A 15,590-nucleotide genomic window follows, 5' to 3' on the forward strand; every position below is an offset into this window, starting at 1 on the left:
TGAGTCACCAGGTGTGTGTGGCTGCTGTATCTGAGTCACCAGGTGTGTGTGGCTGCTGTATCTGAGAGTCACCAGGTGTGTGTGGCTGCTGTATCTGAGTCACCAGGTGTGCGTGGCTGCTGTATCTGAGAGTCACCAGGTGTGTGTGGCTGCTGTATCTGAGGTCACCAGGTGTGTGTGGCTGCTGTATCTGAGAGTCACCAGGTGTGTGTGGCTGCTGTATCTGAGTCACCAGGTGTGTGTGGCTGCTGTATCTGAGTCACCAGGTGTGTGTGGCTGCTGTATCTGAGTCACCAGGTGTGTGTGGCTGCTGTATCTGAGTCACCAGGTGTGTGTGGCTGCTGTATCTGAGTCACCAGGTGTGTGTGGCTGCTGTATCTGAGTCACCAGGTGTGTGTGGCTGCTGTATCTGAGTCACCAGGTGTGTGTGGCTGCTGTATCTGAGTCACCAGGTGTGTGTGGCTGCTGTATCTGAGTCACCAGGTGTGTGTGGCTGCTGTATCTGAGTCACCAGGTGTGTGTGGCTGCTGTATCTGAGAGTCACCAGGTGTGTGTGGCTGCTGTATCTGAGTCACCAGGGTGTGTGTGGCTGTTGTATCTGAGTCACCAGGTGTGTGTGGCTGCTGTATCTGAGTCACCAGGTGTGTGTGGCTGCTGTATGTGAGAGTCACCAGGTGTGTGTGGTTGCTGTATCTGAGAGTCACCAGGTGTGTGTGGCTGCTGTATCTGAGAGTCACCAGGTGTGTGTGGCTGCTGTATCTGAGAGTCACCAGGTGTGTGTGGCTGCTGTATCTGAGTCACCAGGTGTGTGTGGCTGCTGTATCTGAGAGTCACCAGGTGTGTGTGGCTGCTGTATCTGAGTCACCAGGTGTGTGTGGCCTGCTGTATCTGAGTCACCAGGTGTGTGTGGCTGCTGTATCTGAGTCACCAGGTGTGTGTGGCTGCTGTATCTGAGCCACCAGGTGTGTGTGGCTGCTGTATCTGAGAGTCACCAGGTGTGTGTGGCTGCTGTATCTGAGTCACCAGGTGTGCGTGGCTGCTGTATCTGAGAGTCACCAGGTGTGTGTGGCTGCTGTATCTGAGGTCACCAGGTGTGTGTGGCTGCTGTATCTGAGAGTCACCAGGTGTGTGTGGCTGCTGTATCTGAGTCACCAGGTGTGTGTGGCTGCTGTATCTGAGTCACCAGGTGTGTGTGGCTGCTGTATCTGAGTCACCAGGTGTGTGTGGCTGCTGTATCTGAGTCACCAGGTGTGTGTGGCTGCTGTATCTGAGTCACCAGGTGTGTGTGGCTGCTGTATCTGAGTCACCAGGTGTGTGTGGCTGCTGTATCTGAGTCACCAGGTGTGTGTGGCTGCTGTATCTGAGTCACCAGGTGTGTGTGGCTGCTGTATCTGAGTCACCAGGTGTGTGTGGCTGCTGTATCTGAGTCACCAGGTGTGTGTGGCTGTTGTATCTGAGAGTCACCAGGTGTGTGTGGCTGCTGTATCTGAGAGTCACCAGGTGTGTGTGGCTGCTGTATCTGAGAGTCACCAGGTGTGTGTGGCTGCTGTATCTGAGGTCACCAGGTGTGTGTGGCTGCTGTATCTGAGAGTCACCAGGTGTGTGTGGCTGCTGTATCTGAGTCACCAGGTGTGTGTGGCTGCTGTATCTGAGTCACCAGGTGTGTGTGGCTGCTGTATCTGAGGTCACCAGGTGTGTGTGGCTGCTGTATCTGAGAGTCACCAGGTGTGTGTGGCTGCTGTATCTGAGTCACCAAGTGTGTGTGGCTGCTGTATCTGAGTCACCAGGTGTGTGTGGCTGCTGTATCTGAGAGTCACCAGGTGTGTGTGGTTGCTGTATCTGAGAGTCACCAGGTGTGTGTGGCTGCTGTATCTGAGAGTCACCAGGTGTGTGTGGCTGCTGTATCTGAGAGTCACCAGGTGTGTGTGGCTGCTGTATCTGAGTCACCAGGTGTGTGTGGCTGCTGTATCTGAGTCACCAGGTGTGTGTGGCTGTTGTATCTGAGTCACCAGGTGTGTGTGGCTGCTGTATCTGAGTCACCAGGTGTGTGTGGCTGCTGTATCTGAGAGTCACCAGGTGTGTGGGGTTGCTGTATCTGAGAGTCACCAGGTGTGTGTGGCTGCTGTATCTGAGAGTCACCAGGTGTGTGTGGCTGCTGTATCTGAGAGTCACCAGGTGTGTGTGGCTGCTGTATCTGAGAGTCACCAGGTGTGTGTGGCTGCTGTATCTGAGAGTCACCAGGTGTGTGTGGCTGCTGTATCTGAGTCACCAGGTGTGTGTGGCCTGCTGTATCTGAGTCACCAGGTGTGTGTGGCTGCTGTATCTGAGTCACCAGGTGTGTGTGGCTGCTGTATCTGAGTCACCAGGTGTGTGTGGCTGCTGTATCTGAGTCACCAGGTGTGTGTGGCTGCTGTATCTGAGTCACCAGGTGTGTGTGGCTGCTGTATCTGAGTCACCAGGTGTGTGTGACTGCTGTATCTGAGTCACCAGGTGTGTGTGGCTGCTGTATCTGAGTCACCAGGTGTGTGTGGCTGCTGTATCTGAGTCATCAGGTGTGTGTGGCTGCTGTATCTGAGAGTCACCAGGTGTGTGTGGCTGCTGTATCTGAGTCACCAGGTGTGCGTGGCCTGCTGTATCTGAGAGTCACCAGGTGTGTGTGGCTGCTGTATCTGAGAGTCACCAGGTGTGTGTGGCTGCTGTATCTGAGAGTCACCAGGTGTGTGTGGCTGCTGTATCTGAGGTCACCAGGTGTGTGTGGCTGCTGTATCTGAGAGTCACCAGGTGTGTGTGGCTGCTGTATCTGAGTCACCAGGTGTGTGTGGCTGCTGTATCTGAGTCACCAGGTGTGCGTGGCCTGCTGTATCTGAAGTCACCAGGTGTGTGTGGCTGCTGTATCTGAGTCACCAGGTGTGTGTGGCTGCTGTATCTGAGTCACCAGGTGTGTGTGGCTGCTGTATCTGAGGTCACCAGGTGTGTGTGGCTGCTGTATCTGAGTCACCAGGTGTGTGTGGCTGCTGGATCTGAGGTCACCAGGTGTGTGTGGCTGCTGTATCTGAGTCACCAGGTGTGTGTGACTGCTGTATCTGAGTCACCAGGTGTGTGTGGCTGCTGTATCTGAGTCACCAGGTGTGTGTGACTGCTGTATCTGAGAGTCACCAGGTGTGTGTGGCTGCTGTATCTGAGAGTCACCAGGTGTGTGTGGCTGCTGTATCTGAGTCACCAGGTGTGTGTGGCTGCTGTATCTGAGAGTCACCAGGTGTGTGTGGCTGCTGTATCTGAGTCACCAGGTGTGTGTGGCTGCTGTATCTGAGAGTCACCAGGTGTGTGTGGCTGCTGTATCTGAGTCACCAGGTGTGTGTGGCTGCTGTATCTGAGAGTCACCAGGTGTGTGTGGCTGCTGTATCTGAGTCACCAGGTGTGTGTGGCTGCTGTATCTGAGTCACCAGGTGTGTGTGGCTGCTGTATCTGAGTCACCAGGTGTGTGTGGCTGCTGTATCTGAGAGTCACCAGGTGTGTGTGGCTACTGTATCTGAGAGTCACCAGGTGTGTGTGGCTGCTGTATCTGAGTCACTAGGTGTGTGTGGCCTGCTGTATCTGAGTCACCAGGTGTGTGTGGCTGCTGTATCTGAGGTCACCAGGTGTGTGTGGCTGCTGTATCTGAGTCACCAGGTGTGTGTGGCTGCTGTATCTGAGTCACCAGGTGTGTGTGGCCTGCTGTATCTGAGAGTCACCAGGTGTGTGTGGCTGCTGTATCTGAGTCACCAGGTGTGTGTGGCTGCTGTATCTGAGAGTCACCAGGTGTGTGTGGCTGTTGTATCTGAGTCACCAGGTGTGTGTGGCTGCTGTATCTGAGGTCACCAGGTGTGTGTGGCTGCTGTATCTGAGAGTCACCAGGTGTGTGTGGCTGCTGTATCTGAGAGTCACCAGGTGTGTGTGGCTGCTGTATCTGAGAGTCACCAGGTGTGTGTGGCTGCTGTATCTGAGAGTCACCAGGTGTGTGTGGCTGCTGTATCTGAGAGTCACCAGGTGTGTTTGGCTGCTGTATCTGAGGTCACCAGGTGTGTGTGGCTGCTGTATCTTAGAGTCACCAGGTGTGTGTGGCTGCTGTATCTGAGTCACCAGGTGTGTGTGGCTGCTGTATCTGAGAGTCACCAGGTGTGTGTGGCTGCTGTATCTGAGTCACCAGGTGTGTGTGGCTGCTGTATCTGAGTCACCAGGTGTGTGTGGCTGCTGTATCCGAGTCACCAGGTGTGTGTGGCTGCTGTATCCGAGTCACCAGGTGTGTGTGGCTGTTGTATCTGAGTCACCAGGTATGTGCGGCTGCTGTATCTGAGAGTCACCAGGTGTGTGTGGCTGCTGTATCTGAGAGTCACCAGGTGTGTGTGGCTGCTGTATCTGAGTCACCAGGTGTGTGTGGCTGCTGTATCTGAGTCACCAGGTGTGTGTGGCCTGCTGTATCTGAGTCACCAGGTGTGTGTGGCTGCTGTATCTGAGGTCACCAGGTGTGTGTGGCTGCTGTATCTGAGAGTCACCAGGTGTGTGTTGCTGCTGTATCTGAGTCACCAGGTGTGTGTGGCTGCTGTATCTGAGTCACCAGGTGTGTGTGGCTGCTGTATCTGAGTCACCAGGTGTGTGTGGCTGTTGTATCTGAGTCACCAGGTGTGTGTGGCTGCTGTATCTGAGGTCACTAGGTGTGTGTGGCTGTTGTATCTGAGTCACCAGGTATGTGTGGCTGCTGTATCTGAGAGTCACCAGGTGTGTGTGGCTGCTGTATCTGAGTCACCAGGTGTGTGTGGCTGTTGTATCTGAGGTCACCAGGTGTGTGTGGCTGCTGTATCTGAGTCACCAGGTGTGTGTGGCTGTTGTATCTGAGGTCACCAGGTGTGTGTGGCTGCTGTATCTGAGTCACCAGGTGTGTGTGGCTGTTGTATCTGAGTCACCAGGTGTGTGTGGCTGCTGTATCTGAGAGTCACCAGGTGTGTGTGGCTGCTGTATCTGAGTCACCAGGTGTGTGTAGCTGCTGTATCTGAGAGTCACCAGGTGTGTGTAGCTGCTGTATCTGAGTCACCAGGTGTGTGTGGCTGCTGTATCTGAGAGTCACCAGGTGTGTGTGGCTGCTGTATCTGAGTCACCAGGTGTGTGTGGCTGCTGTATCTGAGGTCACCAGGTGTGTGTGGCTGTTGTATCTGAGTCACCAGGTGTGTGTGGCTGTTGTATCTGAGTCACCAGGTGTGTGTGGCCTGCTGTATCTGAGGACACCAGGTGTGTGTGGCTGCTGTATCTGAGTCACCAGGTGTGTGTGGCTGCTGTATCTGAGAGTCACCAGGTGTGTGTGGCTGCTGTATCTGAGAGTCACCAGGTGTGTGTGGCTGCTGTATCTGAGAGTCACCAGGTGTGTGTGGCTGCTGTATCTGAGAGTCACCAGGTGTGTGTGGCTGCTGTATCTGAGTCACCAGGTGTGTGTGGCTGCTGTATCTGAGGTCACCAGGTGTGTGTGGCTGCTGTATCTGAGGTCACCAGGTGTGTGTGGCTGCTGTATCTGAGTCACCAGGTGTGTGTGGCTGCTGTATCTGAGGTCACCAGGTGTGTGTGGCTGCTGTATCTGAGGTCACCAGGTGTGTGTGGCTGCTGTATCTGAGAGTCACCAGCTGTGTGTGGCTGCTGTATCTGAGTCACCAGGTGTGTGTGGCCAGCTGTATCTGAGGTCACCAGGTGTGTGTGGCTGCTGTATCTGAGTCACCAGGTGTGTGTGGCTGCTGTATCTGAGAGTCACCAGGTGTGTGTGGCTGCTGTATCTGAGAGTCACCAGGTGTGTGTGGCTGCTGTATCTGAGTCACCAGGTGTGTGTGGCTGCTGTATCTGAGTCACCAGGTGTGTGTGGCTGCTGTATCTGAGAGTCACCAGGTGTGTGTGGCTGCTGTATCTGAGGTCACCAGGTGTGTGTGGCTGCTGTATCTGAGTCACCAGGTGTGTGTGGCTGCTGTATCTGAGTCACCAGGTGTGTGTGGCTGCTGTATCTGAGGTCACCAGGTGTGTGTGGCTGTTGTATCTGAGTCACCAGGTGTGTGTGGCTGCTGTATCTGAGTCACCAGGTGTGTTTGGCTGCTGTATCTGAGAGTCACCAGGTGTGTGTGGCTGCTGTATCTGAGTCACCAGGTGTGTGTGGCTGCTGTATCTGAGGTCACCAGGTGTGTGTGGCTGCTGTATCTGAGGTCACCAGGTGTGTGTGGCTGCTGTATCTGAGTCACCAGGTGTGTGTGGCTGCTGTATCTGAGGTCACCAGGTGTGTGTGGCCTGCTGTATCTGAGAGTCACCAGGTGTGTGTGGCTGCTGTATCTGAGGTCACCAGGTGTGTGTGGCTGCTGTATCTGAGTCACCAGGTGTGTGTGGCTGCTGTATCTGAGGTCACCAGGTGTGTGTGGCCTGCTGTATCTGAGAGTCACCAGGTGTGTGTGGCTGCTGTATCTGAGTCACCAGGTGTGCGTGGCTGCTGTATCTGAGTCACCAGGTGTGTGTGGCTGCTGTATCTGAGTCACCAGGTGTGTGTGGCTGCTGTATCTGAGTCACCAGGTGTGTGTGGCTGCTGTATCTGAGTCACCAGGTGTGTGTGGCTGCTGTATCTGAGAGTCACCAGGTGTGTGTGGCTGCTGTATCTGAGTCACCAGGTGTGTGTGGCTGCTGTATCTGAGTCACCAGGTGTGTGTGGCTGCTGTATCTGAGTCATCAGGTGTGTGTGGCTGCTGTATCTGAGTCACCAGGTGTGTGTGGCTGCTGTATCTGAGAGTCACCAGGTGTGTGTGGCTGCTGTATCTGAGAGTCACCAGGTGTGTGTGGCTGCTGTATCTGAGGTCACCAGGTGTGTGTGGCTGCTGTATCTGAGAGTCACCAGGTGTGTGTGGCTGCTGTATCTGAGTCACCAGGTGTGTGTGGCTGCTGTATCTGAGTCACCAGGTGTGTGTGGCTGCTGTATCTGAGAGTCACCAGGTGTGTGTGGCTGCTGTATCTGAGTCACCAGGTGTGTGTGGCTGCTGTATCTGAGAGTCACCAGGTGTGTGTGGCTGCTGTATCTGAGTCACCAGGTGTGTGTGGCTGCTGTATCTGAGTCACCAGGTATGTGTGGCTGCTGTATCTGAGAGTCACCAGGTGTGTGTGGCTGCTGTATCTGAGAGTCACCAGGTGTGTGTGGCTGCTGTATCTGAGTCACCAGGTATGTGTGGCTGCTGTATCTGAGTCACCAGGTGTGTGTGGCTGCTGTATCTGAGTCACCAGGTGTGTGTGGCTGCTGTATCTGAGAGTCACCAGGTGTGTGTGGCTGCTGTATCTGAGAGTCACCAGGTGTGTGTGGCTGCTGTATCTGAGGTCACCAGGTGTGTGTGGCTGCTGTATCTGAGAGTCACCAGGTGTGTGTGGCTGCTGTATCTGAGTCACCAGGTGTGTGTGGCTGCTGTATCTGAGTCACCAGGTGTGTGTGGCTGCTGTATCTGAGAGTCACCAGGTGTGTGTGGCTGCTGTATCTGAGTCACCAGGTGTGTGTGGCTGCTGTATCTGAGAGTCACCAGGTGTGTGTGGCTGCTGTATCTGAGTCACCAGGTGTGTGTGGCTGCTGTATCTGAGTCACCAGGTATGTGTGGCTGCTGTATCTGAGAGTCACCAGGTGTGTGTGGCTGCTGTATCTGAGAGTCACCAGGTGTGTGTGGCTGTTGTATCTGAGTCACCAGGTATGTGTGGCTGCTGTATCTGAGTCACCAGGTGTGTGTGGCTGCTGTATCTGAGTCACCAGGTGTGTGTGGCTGCTGTATCTGAGAGTCACCAGGTGTGTGTGGCTGCTGTATCTGAGTCACCAGGTGTGTGTGGCTGCTGTATCTGAGAGTCACCAGGTGTGTGTGGCTGCTGTATCTGAGTCACCAGGTGTGTGTGGCTGCTGTATCTGAGTCACCAGGTGTGTGTGGCTGCTGTATCTGAGAGTCACCAGGTGTGTGTGGCTGCTGTATCTGAGAGTCACCGGGTGTGTGTGGCTGCAGTATCTGAGTCACCAGGTGTGTGTGGCTGCTGTATCTGAGTCACCAGGTGTGTGTGGCTGCTGTATCTGAGTCACCAGGTATGTGTGGCTGCTGTATCTGAGAGTCACCAGGTGTGTGTGGCTGCTGTATCTGAGAGTCACCAGGTGTGTGTGGCTGCTGTATCTGAGAGTCACCAGGTGTGTGTGGCTGCTGTATCTGAGAGTCACCAGGTGTGTGTGGCTGCTGTATCTGAGAGTCACCAGGTGTGTGTGGCTGCTGTATCTGAGAGTCACCAGGTGTGTGTGGCTGCTGTATCTGAGAGTCACCAGGTGTGTGTGGCCTGCTGTATCTGAGTCACCAGGTGTGTGTGGCTGCTGTATCTGAGGTCACCAGGTGTGTGTGGCTGCTGTATCTGAGTCACCAGGTGTGTGTGGCTGCTGTATCTGAGAGTCACCAGGTGTGTGTGGCCTGCTGTATCTGAGAGTCACCAGGTGTGTGTGGCTGCTGTATCTGAGAGTCACCAGGTGTGTGTGGCTGCTGTATCTGAGTCACCAGGTGTGTGTGGCTGCTGTATCTGAGAGTCACCAGGTGTGTGTGGCTGCTGTATCTGAGTCACCAGGTGTGTGTGGCCTGCTGTATCTGAGGTCACCAGGTGTGTGTGGCTGCTTTATCTGAGTCACCAGGTGTGTGTGGCTGCTGTATCTGAGAGTCACCAGGTGTGTGTGGCTGCTGTATCTGAGTCACCAGGTGTGTGTGGCTGCTGTATCTGAGAGTCACCAGGTGTGTGTGGCTGCTGTATCTGAGAGTCACCAGGTGTGTGTGGCTGCTGTATCTGAGAGTCACCAGGTGTGTGTGGCCTGCTGTATCTGAGTCACCAGGTGTGTGTGGCTGCTGTATCTGAGTCACCAGGTGTGTGTGGCTGCTGTATCTGAGTCACCAGGTGTGTGTGGCTGCTGTATCTGAGTCACCAGGTGTGTGTGGCTGCTGTATCTGAGTCACCAGGTGTGTGTGGCTGCTGTATCTGAGTCACCAGGTGTGTGTGGCTGCTGTATCTGAGTCACCAGGTGTGTGTGGCTGCTGTATCTGAGTCACCAGGTGTGTGTGGCTGCTGTATCTGAGTCACCAGGTGTGTGTGGCTGCTGTATCTGAGAGTCACCAGGTGTGTGTGGCTGCTGTATCTGAGTCACCAGGTGTGCGTGGCCTGCTGTATCTGAGAGTCACCAGGTGTGTGTGGCTGCTGTATCTGAGAGTCACCAGGTGTGTGTGGCTGCTGTATCTGAGGTCACCAGGTGTGTGTGGCTGCTGTATCTGAGAGTCACCAGGTGTGTGTGGCTGCTGTATCTGAGTCACCAGGTGTGTGTGGCTGCTGTATCTGAGTCACCAGGTGTGTGTGGCTGCTGTATCTGAGGTCACCAGGTGTGTGTGGCTGCTGTATCTGAGAGTCACCAGGTGTGTGTGGCTGCTGTATCTGAGTCACCAGGTGTGTGTGGCTGTTGTATCTGAGTCACCAGGTGTGTGTGGCTGTTGTATCTGAGTCACCAGGTGTGTGTGGCTGCTGTATCTGAGTCACCAGGTGTGTGTGGCTGCTGTATCTGAGAGTCACCAGGTGTGTGTGGTTGCTGTATTTGAGAGTCACCAGGTGTGTGTGGCTGCTGTATCTGAGAGTCACCAGGTGTGTGTGGCTGCTGTATCTGAGAGTCACCAGGTGTGTGTGGCTGCTGTATCTGAGTCACCGGGTGTGTGTGGCTGTTGTATCTGAGTCACCAGGTGTGTGTGGCTGCTGTATCTGAGTCACCAGGTGTGTGTGGCTGCTGTATGTGAGAGTCACCAGGTGTGTGTGGTTGCTGTATCTGAGAGTCACCAGGTGTGTGTGGCTGCTGTATCTGAGAGTCACCAGGTGTGTGTGGCTGCTGTATCTGAGAGTCACCAGGTGTGTGTGGCTGCTGTATCTGAGTCACCAGGTGTGTGTGGCTGCTGTATCTGAGAGTCACCAGGTGTGTGTGGCTGCTGTATCTGAGTCACCAGGTGTGTGTGGCCTGCTGTATCTGAGTCACCAGGTGTGTGTGGCTGCTGTATCTGAGTCACCAGGTGTGTGTGGCTGCTGTATCTGAGTCACCAGGTGTGTGTGGCTGCTGTATCTGAGTCACCAGGTGTGCGTGGCTGCTGTATCTGAGAGTCACCAGGTGTGTGTGGCTGCTGTATCTGAGGTCACCAGGTGTGTGTGGCTGCTGTATCTGAGAGTCACCAGGTGTGTGTGGCTGCTGTATCTGAGTCACCAGGTGTGTGTGGCTGCTGTATCTGAGTCACCAGGTGTGTGTGGCTGCTGTATCTGAGTCACCAGGTGTGTGTGGCTGCTGTATCTGAGTCACCAGGTGTGTGTGGCTGCTGTATCTGAGTCACCAGGTGTGTGTGGCTGCTGTATCTGAGTCACCAGGTGTGTGTGGCTGCTGTATCTGAGTCACCAGGTGTGTGTGGCTGCTGTATCTGAGTCACCAGGTGTGTGTGGCTGCTGTATCTGAGTCACCAGGTGTGTGTGGCTGCTGTATCTGAGTCACCAGGTGTGTGTGGCTGCTGTATCTGAGAGTCACCAGGTGTGTGTGGCTGCTGTATCTGAGTCACCGGGTGTGTGTGGCTGTTGTATCTGAGTCACCAGGTGTGTGTGGCTGCTGTATCTGAGTCACCAGGTGTGTGTGGCTGCTGTATGTGAGAGTCACCAGGTGTGTGTGGTTGCTGTATCTGAGAGTCACCAGGTGTGTGTGGCTGCTGTATCTGAGAGTCACCAGGTGTGTGTGGCTGCTGTATCTGAGAGTCACCAGGTGTGTGTGGCTGCTGTATCTGAGTCACCAGGTGTGTGTGGCTGCTGTATCTGAGAGTCACCAGGTGTGTGTGGCTGCTGTATCTGAGTCACCAGGTGTGTGTGGCCTGCTGTATCTGAGTCACCAGGTGTGTGTGGCTGCTGTATCTGAGTCACCAGGTGTGTGTGGCTGCTGTATCTGAGCCACCAGGTGTGTGTGGCTGCTGTATCTGAGAGTCACCAGGTGTGTGTGGCTGCTGTATCTGAGTCACCAGGTGTGCGTGGCTGCTGTATCTGAGAGTCACCAGGTGTGTGTGGCTGCTGTATCTGAGGTCACCAGGTGTGTGTGGCTGCTGTATCTGAGAGTCACCAGGTGTGTGTGGCTGCTGTATCTGAGTCACCAGGTGTGTGTGGCTGCTGTATCTGAGTCACCAGGTGTGTGTGGCTGCTGTATCTGAGTCACCAGGTGTGTGTGGCTGCTGTATCTGAGTCACCAGGTGTGTGTGGCTGCTGTATCTGAGTCACCAGGTGTGTGTGGCTGCTGTATCTGAGTCACCAGGTGTGTGTGGCTGCTGTATCTGAGTCACCAGGTGTGTGTGGCTGCTGTATCTGAGTCACCAGGTGTGTGTGGCTGCTGTATCTGAGTCACCAGGTGTGTGTGGCTGCTGTATCTGAGTCACCAGGTGTGTGTGGCTGCTGTATCTGAGTCACCAGGTGTGTGTGGCTGTTGTATCTGAGAGTCACCAGGTGTGTGTGGCTGCTGTATCTGAGAGTCACCAGGTGTGTGTGGCTGCTGTATCTGAGAGTCACCAGGTGTGTGTGGCTGCTGTATCTGAGGTCACCAGGTGTGTGTGGCTGCTGTATCTGAGAGTCACCAGGTGTGTGTGGCTGCTGTATCTGAGTCACCAGGTGTGTGTGGCTGCTGTATCTGAGTCACCAGGTGTGTGTGGCTGCTGTATCTGAGGTCACTAGGTGTGTGTGGCTGCTGTATCTGAGAGTCACCAGGTGTGTGTGGCTGCTGTATCTGAGTCACCAAGTGTGTGTGGCTGCTGTATCTGAGTCACCAGGTGTGTGTGGCTGCTGTATCTGAGAGTCACCAGGTGTGTGTGGTTGCTGTATCTGAGAGTCACCAGGTGTGTGTGGCTGCTGTATCTGAGAGTCACCAGGTGTGTGTGGCTGCTGTATCTGAGAGTCACCAGGTGTGTGTGGCTGCTGTATCTGAGAGTCACCAGGTGTGTGTGGCTGCTGTATCTGAGTCACCAGGTGTGTGTGGCTGCTGTATCTGAGTCACCAGGTGTGTGTGGCTGTTGTATCTGAGTCACCAGGTGTGTGTGGCTGCTGTATCTGAGTCACCAGGTGTGTGTGGCTGCTGTATCTGAGAGTCACCAGGTGTGTGTGGCTGCTGTATCTGAGTCACCAGGTGTGTGTGGCTGCTGTATCTGAGTCACCAGGTGTGTGTGGCTGCTGTATCTGAGTCACCAGGTGTGTGTGGCTGCTGTATCTGAGTCACCAGGTGTGTGTGGCTGCTGTATCTGAGTCACCAGGTGTGTGTGGCTGCTGTATCTGAGTCACCAGGTGTGTGTGGCTGCTGTATCTGAGTCACCAGGTGTGTGTGGCTGCTGTATCTGAGTCACCAGGTGTGTGTGGCTGCTGTATCTGAGTCACCAGGTGTGTGTGGCTGCTGTATCTGAGAGTCACCAGGTGTGTGTGGCTGCTGTATCTGAGTCACCGGGTGTGTGTGGCTGTTGTATCTGAGTCACCAGGTGTGTGTGGCTGCTGTATCTGAGTCACCAGGTGTGTGTGGCTGCTGTATCTGAGTCACCAGGTGTGTGTGGCTGTTGTATCTGAGTCACCAGGTGTGTGTGGCTGCTGTATCTGAGTCACCAGGTGTGTGTGGCTGCTGTATCTGAGAGTCACCAGGTGTGTGTGGCTGCTGTATCTGAGTCACCAGGTGTGTGTGGCTGCTGTATCTGAGTCACCAGGTGTGTGTGGCTGCTGTATCTGAGTCACCAGGTGTGTGTGGCTGTTGTATCTGAGTCACCAGGTGTGTGTGGCTGCTGTATCTGAGTCACCAGGTGTGTGTGGCTGCTGTATCTGAGAGTCACCAGGTGTGTGTGGCTGCTGTATCTGAGTCACCAGGTGTGTGTGGCTGCTGTATCTGAGTCACCAGGTGTGTGTGGCTGCTGTATCTGAGTCACCAGGTGTGTGTGGCTGCTGTATCTGAGTCACCAGGTGTGTGTGGCTGCTGTATCTGAGTCACCAGGTGTGTGTGGCTGCTGTATCTGAGTCACCAGGTGTGTGTGGCTGCTGTATCTGAGTCACCAGGTGTGTGTGGCTGCTGTATCTGAGTCACCAGGTGTGTGTGGCTGCTGTATTTGAGTCACCAGGTGTGTGTGGCTGCTGTATCTGAGAGTCACCAGGTGTGTGTGGCTGCTGTATCTGAGTCACCGGGTGTGTGTGGCTGTTGTATCTGAGTCACCAGGTGTGTGTGGCTGCTGTATCTGAGTCACCAGGTGTGTGTGGCTGCTGTATCTGAGTCACCAGGTGTGTGTGGCTGCTGTATCTGAGTCACCAGGTGTGTGTGGCTGCTGTATCTGAGTCACCAGGTGTGTGTGGCTGCTGTATCTGAGTCACCAGGTGTGTGTGGCTGCTGTATCTGAGTCACCAGGTGTGTGTGGCTGCTGTATCTGAGTCACCAGGTGTGTGTGGCTGCTGTATCTGAGAGTCACCAGGTGTGTGTGGCTGCTGTATCTGAGTCACCGGGTGTGTGTGGCTGTTGTATCTGAGTCACCAGGTGTGTGTGGCTGCTGTATCTGAGTCACCAGGTGTGTGTGGCTGCTGTATGTGAGAGTCACCAGGTGTGTGTGGTTGCTGTATCTGAGAGTCACCAGGTGTGTGTGGCTGCTGTATCTGAGAGTCACCAGGTGTGTGTGGCTGCTGTATCTGAGAGTCACCAGGTGTGTGTGGCTGCTGTATCTGAGTCACCAGGTGTGTGTGGCTGCTGTATCTGAGAGTCACCAGGTGTGTGTGGCTGCTGTATCTGAGTCACCAGGTGTGTGTGGCCTGCTGTATCTGAGTCACCAGGTGTGTGTGGCTGCTGTATCTGAGTCACCAGGTGTGTGTGGCTGCTGTATCTGAGCCACCAGGTGTGTGTGGCTGCTGTATCTGAGAGTCACCAGGTGTGTGTGGCTGCTGTATCTGAGTCACCAGGTGTGCGTGGCTGCTGTATCTGAGAGTCACCAGGTGTGTGTGGCTGCTGTATCTGAGGTCACCAGGTGTGTGTGGCTGCTGTATCTGAGAGTCACCAGGTGTGTGTGGCTGCTGTATCTGAGTCACCAGGTGTGTGTGGCTGCTGTATCTGAGTCACCAGGTGTGTGTGGCTGCTGTATCTGAGTCACCAGGTGTGTGTGGCTGCTGTATCTGAGTCACCAGGTGTGTGTGGCTGCTGTATCTGAGTCACCAGGTGTGTGTGGCTGCTGTATCTGAGTCACCAGGTGTGTGTGGCTGCTGTATCTGAGTCACCAGGTGTGTGTGGCTGCTGTATCTGAGTCACCAGGTGTGTGTGGCTGCTGTATCTGAGTCACCAGGTGTGTGTGGCTGCTGTATCTGAGTCACCAGGTGTGTGTGGCTGTTGTATCTGAGAGTCACCAGGTGTGTGTGGCTGCTGTATCTGAGAGTCACCAGGTGTGTGTGGCTGCTGTATCTGAGAGTCACCAGGTGTGTGTGGCTGCTGTATCTGAGGTCACCAGGTGTGTGTGGCTGCTGTATCTGAGAGTCACCAGGTGTGTGTGGCTGCTGTATCTGAGTCACCAGGTGTGTGTGGCTGCTGTATCTGAGTCACCAGGTGTGTGTGGCTGCTGTATCTGAGGTCACCAGGTGTGTGTGGCTGCTGTATCTGAGAGTCACCAGGTGTGTGTGGCTGCTGTATCTGAGTCACCAAGTGTGTGTGGCTGCTGTATCTGAGTCACCAGGTGTGTGTGGCTGCTGTATCTGAGAGTCACCAGGTGTGTGTGGTTGCTGTATCTGAGAGTCACCAGGTGTGTGTGGCTGCTGTATCTGAGAGTCACCAGGTGTGTGTGGCTGCTGTATCTGAGAGTCACCAGGTGTGTGTGGCTGCTGTATCTGAGTCACCAGGTGTGTGTGGCTGCTGTATCTGAGTCACCAGGTGTGTGTGGCTGTTGTATCTGAGTCACCAGGTGTGTGTGGCTGCTGTATCTGAGTCACCAGGTGTGTGTGGCTGCTGTATCTGAGAGTCACCAGGTGTGTGGGGTTGCTGTATCTGAGAGTCACCAGGTGTGTGTGGCTGCTGTATCTGAGAGTCACCAGGTGTGTGTGGCTGCTGTATCTGAGAGTCACCAGGTGTGTGTGGCTGCTGTATCTGAGAGTCACCAGGTGTGTGTGGCTGCTGTATCTGAGAGTCACCAGGTGTGTGTGGCTGCTGTATCTGAGTCACCAGGTGTGTGTGGCCTGCTGTATCTGAGTCACCAGGTGTGTGTGGCTGCTGTATCTCAGTCACCAGGTGTGTGTGGCTGCTGTATCTGAGTCACCAGGTGTGTGTGGCTGCTGTATCTGAGTCACCAGGTGTGTGTGGCTGCTGTATCTGAGTCACCAGGTGTGTGTGGCTGCTGTATCTGAGTCACCAGGTGTGTGTGACTGCTGTATCTGAGTCACCAGGTGTGTGTGTGGCTGCTGTATCTGAGTCACCAGGTGTGTGTGGCTGCTGTATCTGAGTCACCAGGTGTGTGTGGCTGCTGTATCTGAGAGTCACCAGGTGTGTGTGGCTGCTGTATCTGAGT

General features: G+C 54.6%; 1 protein-coding gene across 4 annotated transcripts in view; it reads right to left on the reverse strand.

The window, feature by feature from the left end:
* Positions 1-15,590, reverse strand: part of TRIM3 (tripartite motif containing 3) — a 176,783-nt gene that overhangs the window by 85,458 nt on the left and 75,735 nt on the right. The window lies entirely within an intron of this gene.

Source organism: Hyperolius riggenbachi, chromosome 2, assembly GCF_040937935.1.
Source record: "Hyperolius riggenbachi isolate aHypRig1 chromosome 2, aHypRig1.pri, whole genome shotgun sequence".
In the NCBI taxonomy this organism is placed as follows: Eukaryota; Metazoa; Chordata; class Amphibia; order Anura; family Hyperoliidae; genus Hyperolius; species Hyperolius riggenbachi.